This window comes from Urocitellus parryii, chromosome 11 (genome assembly GCF_045843805.1).
Source record: "Urocitellus parryii isolate mUroPar1 chromosome 11, mUroPar1.hap1, whole genome shotgun sequence".
In the NCBI taxonomy this organism is placed as follows: domain Eukaryota; kingdom Metazoa; phylum Chordata; class Mammalia; order Rodentia; family Sciuridae; genus Urocitellus; species Urocitellus parryii.
In genome coordinates, this window is record NC_135541.1 from 29408255 (window position 1) to 29422239 (window position 13985).

General features: G+C 32.7%; 1 protein-coding gene across 1 annotated transcript in view; it reads right to left on the reverse strand.

The window, feature by feature from the left end:
• The window catches only part of Zswim5 (zinc finger SWIM-type containing 5), a 180757-nt gene that overhangs the window by 126324 nt on the left and 40448 nt on the right, over positions 1–13985 (reverse strand). The gene's annotated exons all lie outside the window — the stretch shown is intronic.

The window sequence follows — 13985 nt, forward strand, 5'->3', positions numbered from 1 at the left end:
GTGAGGCACTAAGCAACTCAGTGAGATCCTGTCTCTAAATAAAAATACAAAAATAGGGCTGGGGATGTGAATCAGTGGCCTAGTGTCCCCGAGTTCAATTCCCAGAGTCTTAAAAAAAAAAAAAAAAGCTAACTAAAACAAAAATCACTTCAAATATAATGATATAGATATGCTAAAAGTAAGAGAAGAAAAAAATTCATATACTATGCAAACATTAAATGAAATAAAGTTAGAATGACTATATTAATATAAGACAAAGTAGACTTCAGTTTAAAAAACAAACACAGCGGGCTGGTGTTGTGGCTCAGTGGTAGTGCACTTGCCCAGCATGCTTGAGGCACTGAGTTTGATTCTCAGCACCACATACAAATAAATGAAAAATAAAGGTCCATCAATAACTAAAAAATATTTTTTTAAAAACACAGATAAACAATATTATATAATGATAAAAGGGTCAACTCACCAAGAAAAAAAAAGCTAGACAAAGACACATCTTAACTGAAGACTTCAACACTCTTCAATCAGTAAGAAGTAGAGCTAGTAGAGGGAAAATTGCCAATGATATACCCAATTGTACAATACAATCAACAATTGGATGTAATGGCATTTATAGAAAATGATTCCACAACAGTGAAATATACATTCTTTTCAAATGCCTGTGGAATATGCACAGAAACAGTTCATATCCTGGATTACAAAATAAACCTTAACAATTTTAAAGAACTGAAATTATACAAAATATGTTTTCAGATAATAAATGGATTACATTAGAAATAAAGAATAGGAAGAAATGGTAAAAAATCTCTAAACTAGAAATTAAACAATATGTTTCTAGATAATTCAAAGATTAAAGAAGTCTCAAGGGAAACTGAAAAATATTAAAACTTATTGAAAACGATGTGTGTGATGCAACTAATGCGGGGTTTAGAGGAAATTTATAGCATTAAATGTTTCTTTCTTAAAAGAAGATCTCAATTCAGTGATATAAGCTTTAATATTATGTAACTCAAAAAAGAAAAGCAAAATAAACCCAAATCAAGCAGAAAAGAGGCTATAATAAACTGAATATAAAAAAATAATAGAGAAAAATCAATGATGTCAAAAGCTGTTTCTCTGTCAAGTCAATGAAAATGATAAACCTCCACCAATGCTGACAAAGAAAAAAGAGAAGATAGATATGAATTACCAATTTCAGGAATGAAAGAGGAGATATCACTACAGACCACACAGGCATTAAAGGAATAATAAAAAATTATTAGGGCCGGGGTTGTAGCTCAGTGGTAGAACACTTGCCTAGCATGTGTGAGGTACTGGGTTCGATCCTCAGCACCATCTACAAATAAATAAAATAAAGGTATTGTGTTCCTTTGCAACTAAAAAAAATTTTTTTAAAGAATTATCAGGGATAACTCTACATACACAAATTAAACAACTTTGATAAGATGAGCTAATTTCTCAAAAATTCAAATTACCTGAATTTGCCAAAGAGTAAAGAGAAAAATCTAAACATTCTGAAATGAACACTTCCAAACTCCTCTTATGAGATCAAAACTACCTTCGTACTAAAATGGGGGGAAGGGGCAAGAGGAAAAGAAAACTACAGTTTAATATTCCTCATGAACCAAGATGTGAAATGTTAACATTGAATCCAAAAATATAAACAAAGAATAATATACCACAATAAAATGGGCTTTCTTCTGTAAATGGAAAGCTGGTTCAATATTTGAAAATAAATTTATATAATCCATTATATTAACAGTCTAAAGAAGAAAAAATATGATACTAATTAACATGAAAAATATATTTGACAAATACAATATTCATTCATGATTTTTTAAAAATCTCTTAGTAAACCAAGAATAAAGGGAAATTTCTTTAACCCGATAAAGGGTATTGACCAAAATCCTAAGTATCGAAAAACTAAATTCCTTCTTCCTAAGACCTGGAAGGCGGGAAAAATGTACATTTTCATCACTCCTATTCAACATCACCCTGGAATTTACATGCTGGTACAATATGGGAATAAAAAGTAACAAAAAGCATACAGATTGGAACTTTAATTTAAAGATGACATCTCACAGAATTTACAAAACACTAGAATTAATAAGTGCTTTTGGCAAGGACTTGGGTATAAGATCGTCATACAAAAATCAATTATATTTATAAATCAAAACAAAATTTTTAAAATAATAACTTTCAAAAAGTAAACAATTTAGGTATCAGTCTAACAAAACATGAATAGGATCTACCTGCTGGAAACTACAAAAATGTGATGAAAGAAATCCGGGAAAACCTAAGTAAATACAAAGATCTACTGTGTTCACAAATTGAAGACTCAACATAGTAAAAGATTTCAATTTTCTAAAGTTGATATGCAGATTTAGTGTAATGCCAATTAAGATCTCAAAAACAATTTAATATGGACAAATCAATTCTAAAATTTATATAGAAAGGCAAAGAAACTGGAATAACTAATTCTTACAGAAATGGATAAAGTTAGAAGAATCATTAAATTTGGGAGGGGGCAATTAAATCCAGGGCCTTGTGCATGCTAATAAGCACACGCTTTACCACTGAGATATACACTCAACCTCACACTGATTTTAAGAAGTATTATGAAACTATAGTAATCAAACAGTATGGTGAAGGAGTAAACATATAAATCAATGAAACAGAATAGGGTCTAGAAATATATCCACACAAATCTGGCCAACTGATAATTTAATAAAGAGGATAATCTTCCCAACACAGAGCACGGAACATTTAATACTGAGCATTAAACATCCATAGCAAAAATAAATAAATCTCAACCTAAAACATATTTAATGCAAAAATTAATTCAAAATGGGTCACAATCTAAAGGCAAAATGAATTAGTATAAAATGTTTAGAATAATACACAGCAGAAAAGCTTTGTTACATGGGATAAGGCAGAGTTTTTACACCTATCATGAAAAGCATGGTGCATAAAAGAAGTGGTAAGTTGGATTTCATTAATATTAAAAACTTTTGCTCTACTAAAGATACTGTTAGAAGACTGGAAAAAATATGCCACAAACTACAAGAAAATATTTGTCATGTAACCTAAATATATTAAATAAATAAAATACAAAGTAGGGCTAGGGATGTGGCTCAGTGGTTGAGTGCTCCTGAATTTAATCCCTGATACAAAAAAAAAAAAAAACTACATTGAAAACTAGACTAAAACTAGAAGTAGGATGGTAGATACCCTTGTTGGGGAAAGAGCATGGTTCAGGTAGCAGGCAGGGTGCTCCCTTCATTCTGCTTTTGGATCTGCCAGTTGTTATGCGAGGGTTTAGGTTGACCTGGACATTTCTGTTTTCTGTACTTTTCTCTGTGTGTGTGTCATATTTTAGAAAAAAAAAAAAAACAACTCAAAGCCTATGATAAGAATTCCATTAGAAATATTTTTCCAGGGCTGGGAATGTAGTTCAACAGTACCTGCAAGAGGCCCTGGATTCAATTTCCCAGCAAAATAAATAAATAGGGGCTGCAGTTATGACACAGTGGTATAGCACTCACCTAGCATGTATGAGGCACTGATTTCAATCCTCAGAACAACATAAAAATGAATAAATAAAAGAAAGGTATTGTGTCCATCTACAACTAAATAAATTAATAAGAAACAATTTTAAAAATAACTCAAAACTCTAAATAGGAAAACAAACAACCCAATTTAAAATTAGGCAAAAGATGTGGATACTTCCCTAAATGAATACACAAATGGGCCATAAAAAGATGTTCATCACCACTAGCCCTTAAGCTAATTTAAAATTTGTATTTTACAAATTAAAACCACAGTAAGATACCATTATATAGCTGTGAGAAAAAGTAAAATAAAAAATATTGGCAATACTGACTACTAGTGAGGATATGGAATGACTGGAATTCTTGTGCATTGCTAAGGGCAACATAAAATGGTGCAGGCACTCTGGAAGAACATTTGGCAGTTTGTTTTTTAATAAAATTAAACATACACTTATTATATTATGCAGAAATTCCATTCCTGGGATTTCTCCCTAAAGAAAGGAAAATTATATTAACACACAACCTGGTTATTGATGTTTACAAAAGTCCTACTCATAGTTGGCAAAAAACTGGAAACAACCTAAACATCCTTTAGGAGTAAAAAACATTTTTGGCATATTCATATAATGGAATACTTCTCAGCAATAAGAAGGAACAAACTACAGACACATGCAATAACTTAAAAGAATATCAAAGGGATTATGCTAAATAAAGGAAACCACCTAGGGTTGGGGATGTGGTAGCGCGTTCGCCTGGCATGTATGCGACCCGGGTTCGATCCTCAGCACCACATACAAACAAAGATGTTGTGTCCACCGAAAACTGAAAAATAAATATATAAAAAAAAGAAAAGAAACCACCTAGAAGGTTATGTATTGTGTGACCCATTTAAATAACATCCCTAAAAAGATAAACTATAGTGATAGAGAACAGATGATTGTCTGCCAGGTGTTAGGGATTTGATTATTAAGGGACAGCATGAGGGAGATTTTCAGAGTAACAGGTTACTCTTCTGTAATCTGATTATGGTACTGGTTACATGAATTTATACTTGTGTTAAAATTCATAGAACTGTACATCAAAATAAAAAGAGTCAATTTTACTGTATTTTTAAAAAATGTTATTTATTTTTAAAGTTAAGAGGGAAAAAAAAGAATGAGCAAAGGACACTGACATGCAGCTACCAATGAATTAGGTGGAAAACTGAGCATGGTACTCTCTAAAAGCCTTGTGAAGAAAATGAATTAAGGGTGAGAGTAATCTACTATTGAATACTGCTGTCAAGTACAGAAGGATTGAGAAATGACAATTAGCAATGTGGAGGTCATTGGTGACTCTGATGAGATTTGGTATAGTACGGTAAACACAAGTTGAAATACGTTCAAGAAAAAATAGAATAAGAGAAGTTAAAGTTCACAAATACAAATAATTCTTGAAGTTTTCTACAAAGCACAGTGAAAAAATAGGACAACAGCTGACAAAAGTAGAATTGAGGAGTTTCTGTTTGGTTTGGTTTGTTTGGTTTGGTCCTGGGAACTGAACTTAAGGCTTCACTGAATTACATACCCAGCCCCAAGAATATTTTTTTGTTAAGAGACAAGAAATAGGGGTTGGGGTTGTGGCTCTGTGGTAGAGTGCTTGTCTAGCATGTGTGAGGCACTGGGTTCGATTCTCAGCACTGCACATAAATAAATAAAGATCCACTGACAATGAAAAAATATTTTTTTTAAAAAAGAGGTAAGAAATAAAACTATGTTTGTATGCTGATGAGAATACCCAACAGAGAACAAATAGTTTATGCAATACAAATTATTCTATATACAGCTTTTTTCAGCACTTACAGAAAGTCTGGAAACACAGGCAAAAACACATGTCATAAAAGACTCCTTCCATCTCAAAAAACATACATATACATATATATTTACTTGTATATTTACATACACGTGTATATTTACTTACACACACACACACACACACACACACACACACACATGCCAAACTTTATAGACACCATGTACATAAATTGCAAACACACATTTTCATACTGACAATAAGATACTTGAGGACAGCTATTATGTCTTATTTATCTTTGTATTTCTCTTACCTAAGAATGTGTGGAACACAGTAATTCAATTAAAGAATCTGTTGACATTCAGGCACAGTGGTACATGCCGGTAATCTCAGCTACTTGGGTGACTGAGGCAGGAGGATTACAAATTCCAGGCCAGCTTGAACAACTTAGTGAAATCCTGTCTCAAAATAAAATTGATTGTAAAACTTTACCAAGCTAGGTATTCTTTATGTATATGATGCCTAGTATTGCCTGTTCATCTCTTCTGCCACATCTCTTATTTTTTTTTTATAAAAATCAATGATTTCAGTGAAAAAAAATGTTTTGAAAAGGGATGGGGAGCCAGGTACAGTGGTGCATGCTTGTAATCCCAGCAACTCCAGAAGCTAAAATAGGAGGATTGCAAATTCAAGGCTACCCTGGGATGGACTGCAAGTTCAAGGCTACCCTCAGTGGCAGAGTGCATTCTTAGGATGCCACAAGGCCCTGTATTCAATCCTCAGTACCACAAAAAAAGTAAAAAGAAAAAAAAATCTGCTAAATGGCTAGAATATGTAATGTTAGACTTAAAAAAAAAAAAAAAAAAAACTCCTTACCTCCATTGGCCAGCTCTAGGATAAACCAACTTTTCTCTTAATACCTTTATAGCACAGTCAAAGTAACTTATAATTTCCTGCCCACTCCTAACCTATTACATCACCACATTTCTGGTGTTAACTATAAGCCTACCTGGATTCTTTGAAGGTTTTACTGCTGAGAAATATAGTCCTTTTATTATGAATGTTCTACGTTTCCCTCATGTTCTAAGGGTCACAAATGACATTTTCTTGATAATAAATGTCATCATCTTTTTTTTTAAAGAGAGAGAGAGAAAGAGAATTTTAATATTTATTTTTTAGTTCTCGGCGGACACAACACCTTTGTTTGTATGTGGTGCTGAGGATCGAACCGGGGCGGCACACACGCCAGGCGAGCGCGCTACCACTTGAGCCACATCTCCAGCCCAATGTCATCATCTTTAATAAAAGATTATTATCAACATTTTCAACTTCAAAAAGGCATAAAATTATGCCTAAAAACTTTAATTCTTTTTTTGGCAGTGCTAGGGACTGAACCCAGAGTCTCACACGCACCAGGCAAGTGTTTTACCACTGAGTTACATCCCATACCCCCAAATTTAAATAGTTAAAGTTGGAAATCCTAATTCAAAACATGTCTAAACTTCTTGTAGATAGCAGTTTAGATGAAGTGTCATATTAATACAAAAAAAAACTTTACTACAAAACCTCTTTCAATTACCACAAAGTGTATTTGTGTGTGTGTGTGTGTGTGAATGTGTATATACACATATTTATATACAGCAACTTGCCAGTTTCACTTGTAAATGTACAATTACCATGTAGGAAAGGTTTCTGCTTTGTAGAACTCAATTGTGAATTCAAAAACAGTTCTAAGAAAGGCCTCTAATTTATTTCATTGTTAGTCAAGTGGTTTACACACGCAAGAAAAAATCTGACATATATAATGTAGAAAGGAAAAATGGGAACAGGAGAAATCATCTCAACATCTCTTTTTTCCTTTCTAAAAAATCCCATCCATCTTATGCCTCCTTTTTCTCATCTCCCTCCCCCTCCCCAATGAGTAGGATCCTTGCCAAACCCCACACACACAAAAAAAAAAAAACCTTTAGGCCCTTCTCAAGCATGCAAATGTAATTTTCTACCCAGACAACACACTCCCTTTTTAATGAACTCCAAAAACAATCTGTGAATACCCGCAGAAGAGAAAAGAGGAAAATTGCAATGAAAGAAAATACAAACAGAGAGATGTGGGGGAGGGTCAAGATGGATATGGCAAGTCCAGAGTTTAAATAGACATAAAAGATAATGAAGGTAAAGGGATTGTAATCAAACAAAATGGTTTGCAGGCTGTCATTTCATACAAATTAGAGTCAGAGAAATATATGAATATTCACTTGAATAAAAAAAAATCATTCATTATAGAAGTGGTCCTTCAAGTGAAAGGATCCCTGTCAAGGCCCAATGTGGCTGTCATTCTTTGTTCCATTTTGTAATTTAAAACAAACAAACAAAAAATAAATATATATATATATATATATATATATTGTGTATAAATAAAAAGAGAGAAAAAAAAACGTTACGCATGCAGGAACCCCAAAAGCAACCAAGAGCAGGAACAAGTTTCTTCATGATATAAACAAATACTATGTCAAAATTAGACATTCAAAGAGTGTCTAATAAATGACAAGAGACACTTCAGTCAGTCACATGATTCAGGATTGCTCCAGATGCACATTATGATTCAGACTTGAACAGTAAACAGAGTAGGCCACAGGGTAGGATGGGAGGACTTAAAGAAAAACACAATGCAAGAAAGGTCATCAAAATGAAAACTGTCTTCTTGCCTCACAATTTGAAGAGAAGTTTTATTGAAAAAAAAATAGCTGTAAACCAATTTAGGCTGAAATAATTACACATTTTACAATTTAACCTCTCAATGATGAATAGAATTCTTCTCTCTGCTTAAGGATCAAATTGGTTGGGCTCTACACTTGTCTGGCACCATGCTGTGGGCTATTTCCTTTAATATATAACCAATCAAAGATGTATTCAGGCTTTTGTGAGATCCAAAGCATTGTAACTGCATATTCTAGAGCATCATGAAGTTCTCTAAAAGGAGCAAAGCTGTACACAGCGATAGCCTCCCTTGGTTAGCTAATATTCAGTAGTCCCTCATTTCTCAAAGGTAGACATTGAACTCTTTTATAATATACCAAATACAGATATTTTTCCTTATAGCACTTGACCTATAACATTTATACCATTTTTTTCTTCCTTTAATTTTTATGAACATAGTACAAGATCACAGCTGCTTAAGGGGGGACAATAGCAACAAAACCTAATAATTTTTACAAACAGTAAAATAACCTATAAATACCAACTGAAAACTAATAGACTTCATGAGGCTTAATGATTAATGTAATCAATTGAACATACAACTTAGCATAGATCTTTGTGGAATTGCTATGCTCATGTAAGGCATATATAAACATTATACCATTGTTAAATTATAATTTATAGGTGAAAGTAATTTTACATATTGGCACATGTGTTAAACAGCACTATCTATACTATCCAGACTGAAAACAGCCTTTAAAAAACTTCCTTGGGGCTGGGGTTATAGCTCAGTGGTAGAGTGCTTGCCTTGCACATGTGAGGCCCTGGGTTCGATCCTCAGCACCACATAATTAATAAATAAATAAATAAACAAAAATAAAGATATTGTGTCCATCTATAACTAAAAAAAGTAAAAATTAAAAAACTTCTTAACAAAATGCATAAGGGAACTAAGTTAAATCAAGGATTTAAGTATGAAAAGATGTACATAACAATAATGAGAGTTGAGTTTTGCTTTTATTATTTACAAAAGGCTCATCACCTATGGTACCCATATGGTAGTACAGAATACAAAGAAAGCTAAATATTTCTTTAAATTAAAAAAATGTATCTTTATGATAAACCTATTTCACATTTATTGTATTTTTTATAAAACAATGCTTTATTCATTTGCCCCTATAAACCATATTTTTAAAAAGTAGGAGCTGGGATTGTAGCTCAGTGATAGAGCACTTGCTTAGCAACTGTGAGGCAGTGGGTTTGATCCTCAGCACCACATAAAACAAACAAATAAAGATATAAAAAAGGTTAATTACCTAATAACATTAAGATTACCATTGAAAAGTTGCTACAAAGAAGAAATTACAGCCAGGTACAATGCCTATAATTATATGCCTATAATTCTAGTTCCAAAGTAGACTGAGGCAGGAGGATCCCAAACTCCAGGTCAGCCTGAAATTAGCAAGATCCTATCTCAAAATAAAATAAAAAGGAATGGGAACGTAGTTCAGTGGTACAGTATTTGCTTAGCATGTATGAGGCCTTGGGCTCAGTCCCTGGTACTGAGAAAAGAAAAAAAAAGATGAAATACAAATGGCACATGAAAAAATATTTAACATCCTCAATAATTAAGAAAGTGAAAATCAAAAGCACAATGAGATAACATTTCATACTCAGATAGCTGTTTTACTATAACCAACAGAAAGTAATAAGTTTTGGTGGGGTTGTAAAGAAACAGGAACCCTGTACACAGTTGGGGGAAATATAAAATGGTTTAGTTGGGATGGGTGTTGTGGCTTAGTGGTGGAGCGCTTGCCTAGCATGTGTGATGCACTGGGTTTGATTTTCAGCATCACATATAAACAAATAAATAAAATAAAGGTCCATCAACAACTTTTTAAAAAATTAAGCTAAGAAAGTAGTCAAACACAAAAGATGAAATATAGTATGATTCCTTTCATATAAAATATTCAGAAAAGAGACAGAAAGCAGTTTAGAGATTACCAGGGGATGAGTAAAGAAGCAAATGGTGAATAAAAGTTAATGGGAATGGGGTATTTTACTGAAGTGATGAAAAAGTTTTGAAACTAGAGCTAGGTGGTATATACATAATATTGTGAAAGCACCAAATGCCACTGCATTGCATACTTCAAAACAATTGTGTTATGTGAATTTCATCTCAATAAAAAACAAAAGAAAGGTGGTTGTAAATTTTCTAACTTAGGACTTAAAGTTAGATGTAATGTTATATATTCTAGAAGAAGAGAGTGGAAAGTAAAATAAGATCATTAACTATGGTAAAAGTAATAGGAAATTCAAAGGATATCATTTAAAGTAACAAACCATGTAGCAAAAGGTTAAGTTTAAAAAAAATGATTGTGGGCATGATATAAGGTATAAACATAAAAACACTAGAACAAAAAAACAAAAACAGACCTTCCCATATATCAAAATAAATTTAAAAAGAATAACAAAGGCATGGGAGGAAAGACCCACCCAGGAAATACAGTTAGTAATGAAAACACAAATTAATACAACAGCATTTAGACTAGTCATGTTAAATACGTTAATAAATGGAATAGGCTTATTAACTCACTTACTAAAAAAATATTTTCAATTGTCTCATAAGTTAAATTTAACTCTGTTGCATATAAGAGTTACACCTAAATTGGAGATTTAGAAAGGCATAAAGGATTAAAAAAGAAAGAAAGAAAAAAGATATATCTGACAAATGAAAACGATAAGAAAGTATTCCTGATATCAAACAGAAGAATTAGGCCAAAAAAATGAAATAGAGGATATTTTATATTGCTAAAAGACAAATTTAAAAGTGATTATGTAACAGCTCTTCATATCTATACATCAATAAGACAAAAATCATCCATATAAAGCAGAAACAAGGAGGTAAAATAACAAGGCTGATAGAAACCACCAATAACAGGAAGTTTTGACATACCACTATCAGTAAAAGATAGGTTAAGTGGACATAAGTAAGAATGAATATATATAATATTAAGATTTTGTGGAAATATATACACATATGTGTGACTCAATTTGGAAATTCAGTGTATGGAAAAGGTGGTATTTCAAATGCAAGGGAAAAGATTGATTTTTAAATAAATGATGATGGGAAAACAGGATAGCATTTGTAAAAAAGATAAAATTAGCTCTACTCTTCATACCATACACACAGACTTAATATGAATGAGAGATCTAAATGTAAAAAAGTTAAATTACACAGGTACTAGAAGAAAAATGAGCAGGTTTTTCCATAATCTGTTGCAGGAGAAGTTTTCTAGCTATGTTCCAAAGTCCAGAAAAATTACAGAAAAGATTATTAACTATGACTACAAAAAAATGAAAAGAAAAAAATTTGCATGACCCCAAACACCACAAAGTTAAAAGACAAATGACAACTGCTAAAGGACTTAAAAAAAATCAAGAGGGAAAACAACAAAAACTGAAGGTCCTCTTAATAACTGAGTTCTTTAAAATGTTGAGAGAAAAAAATGAGAAAGGATATGACCAATTTATTTTTTTAAAAAAGATTTAAAATGTTATCAGTTTTTTTGTTTTGTTTTGCTTTTTGCCTGTGTGTGCTACTGGGGATTGGACCCAGGGCCTTGCACACACACACAGCAAGTTCTCAAGCAGTTATATTCCTGGCTCAATGCTACATCTTCAGCCCAATATATTCAATTTTTAATGGTCCTTAAACATACAAAAAGATGTTCAACTTCATTCAGAATAAGAAAAATACAAATTAAAATTATTCTTAGTTACTATTTCTTGCCCATTAGATTGGCATAAATTTTAAAATACAACAACTTAATTCTCTTGATGAGTCCATGCAGAAATAAGCACTCTGATTTGTTGCTGCTGGAAATGAAAACTAGCCTAATCCACTTAGAGGGAATTCTGGCAATCTCTAATAAAGCTACTGCAATGGTTTAGATAAGATGTGTCACCCAAAAGCTCATGTATGAGACAACATACAAGAAAGTTTAGTGGTGAAATGATTGGGCTATGAGAGCCTTAGCCTAACCAATATATTTATCCACTTGAATAGATTAACTGGGTGTTGTAACTCTAGGCAGGTAGGGTGTGACTGGAGGAGGCAGTTCACTGGGGTTAAGTCTTTGGGGTATATATTTTTTTAAAAAAATTTTTTTTAGTTGTTGATGGACCTTTATTTTATTTATTTATATGTTGTGCTGAGAATTGAACCCAGTGCCTCATACATGGTAGGCAAGTGCTCTACTACTGAGCCACAACCCCAGCCCAATGGGGTATATATTTTGTCCCCGGTAAGTGGAGCTCTCTTTCTGTTTTCTATTTGACATGTCCTGAGCTACTTTTTTCCTCTACACCCTTATGTCCTGATGTTCTGCCTTACCTCAGGCTCAGAGCAGTTAAGCTGGTTGTCTATTGGCTGAGACTGTGAAACCACGAACATCAGTCAAATAAACTTTTCCTCCTCTAAAAGTGTTTTTGTCAAGTCTTTCAATCACAGCAGTGAAAAAGCTGACTAAAACAGCTACATATGCAGTTTTATCCTTTGGCCCTGCAATCCCATTTATATGAATTTATCCTGCAATAGTGCCAAAATACTTACATGCAAGGTTATTTGTTGTTTGAAAGTATTGGAAACTCTATAAATATTCATTCAGGAAACTGGTTGAACAACACTATATTATTGTATATATACTTAATGAGGTACTATGCAGCAGTTAAACAAAAACCCTCAACTGATATGGAGTGATTTCTAGGCTATATAGTGAAGTGAAAAAAGCACACTGCAAAGGAGTATATAAAGTATGCTATTCTGTGCAAGAATGAAACGGGACATAAAAGCACATACATGTATCTGTTCATACACACACACATATACATCCAACTACTGATAAATATATTTTTATTATGGATTATTAATTCACTGCATAAATATATCAGTTTTTTAGCTACTCTGTTGATATTTTATTCTGCTGACAATATTTTCAGTTGTCTGCTAATATACATGTTTTCTTAATGGACATGTGTTCATTTATCTTGGTAAAAACTTACAAGTAGAAGTGCTAGATCATAAGTAGGTTGTATGTGTAGTTTGATAAAAAACCACCAGATATTTTCCCAAAGTGTTTTATACCATTTCTTAAAACAAGGTATTAGAGGTCTAGTTGCTTCAATATCCTCATATTCAGTGGTGTCATCCCTATACTTTTCTTACAATTTTGCTGTGTGTTTGAATCATTTCAAAACAAAGTTAAAATAGAATTTATGTATATTTACTTTATGTCTGTACCAAGTGAAATAGTTACTATTGTTGTTATTATTTCATAGCAACTTATCCAAGGTCACAGATAATTGTTGGCATTATCCACTAACCCCATCTCTCCACTCCATCCAGTGTCCATGCCATTATGCTGATTGTCTTTATCCACACAACCTGCCTCTAAACTTTTCCCATGTCCATATTTCCAGAAGTTTTATCCCATACTTCGTTTTAGCTACATACTTTCTTGGCCATGCTTTTTTTTCCCCAAGAGTTTTTTGTTTTTAAGAGTGTTCTATTGACAAAAGCATTAACAACCTGGGACTAAAAGATAGTACCAGAAACTGAGACTGTCTGAGAAATAAAAAGACCTCTGCTTGGCCACATTTTAGACCTCAGCATCATCCCAAACTGTTCCACCTCCAAAATCACTAAGTCTCATATCCCTTCATCTACTAATGCCTTTTCTTTTTCAGTGTTCACTCAATTATCCCATTATAGATGTTTTCTATATCACTTGAACTTCCAGTCATTAGTCCATTCATTTTCTCTATTCTTCACTGCTCTCTTGGGTACCTAGTCTATAGTAGTCATTTTTAAAATATTGATAAATAAAATCACCATTATCCAGCTTAGATTCTGTGGTTCATTATTTTAAATACTCTCTTGTCTAAAAT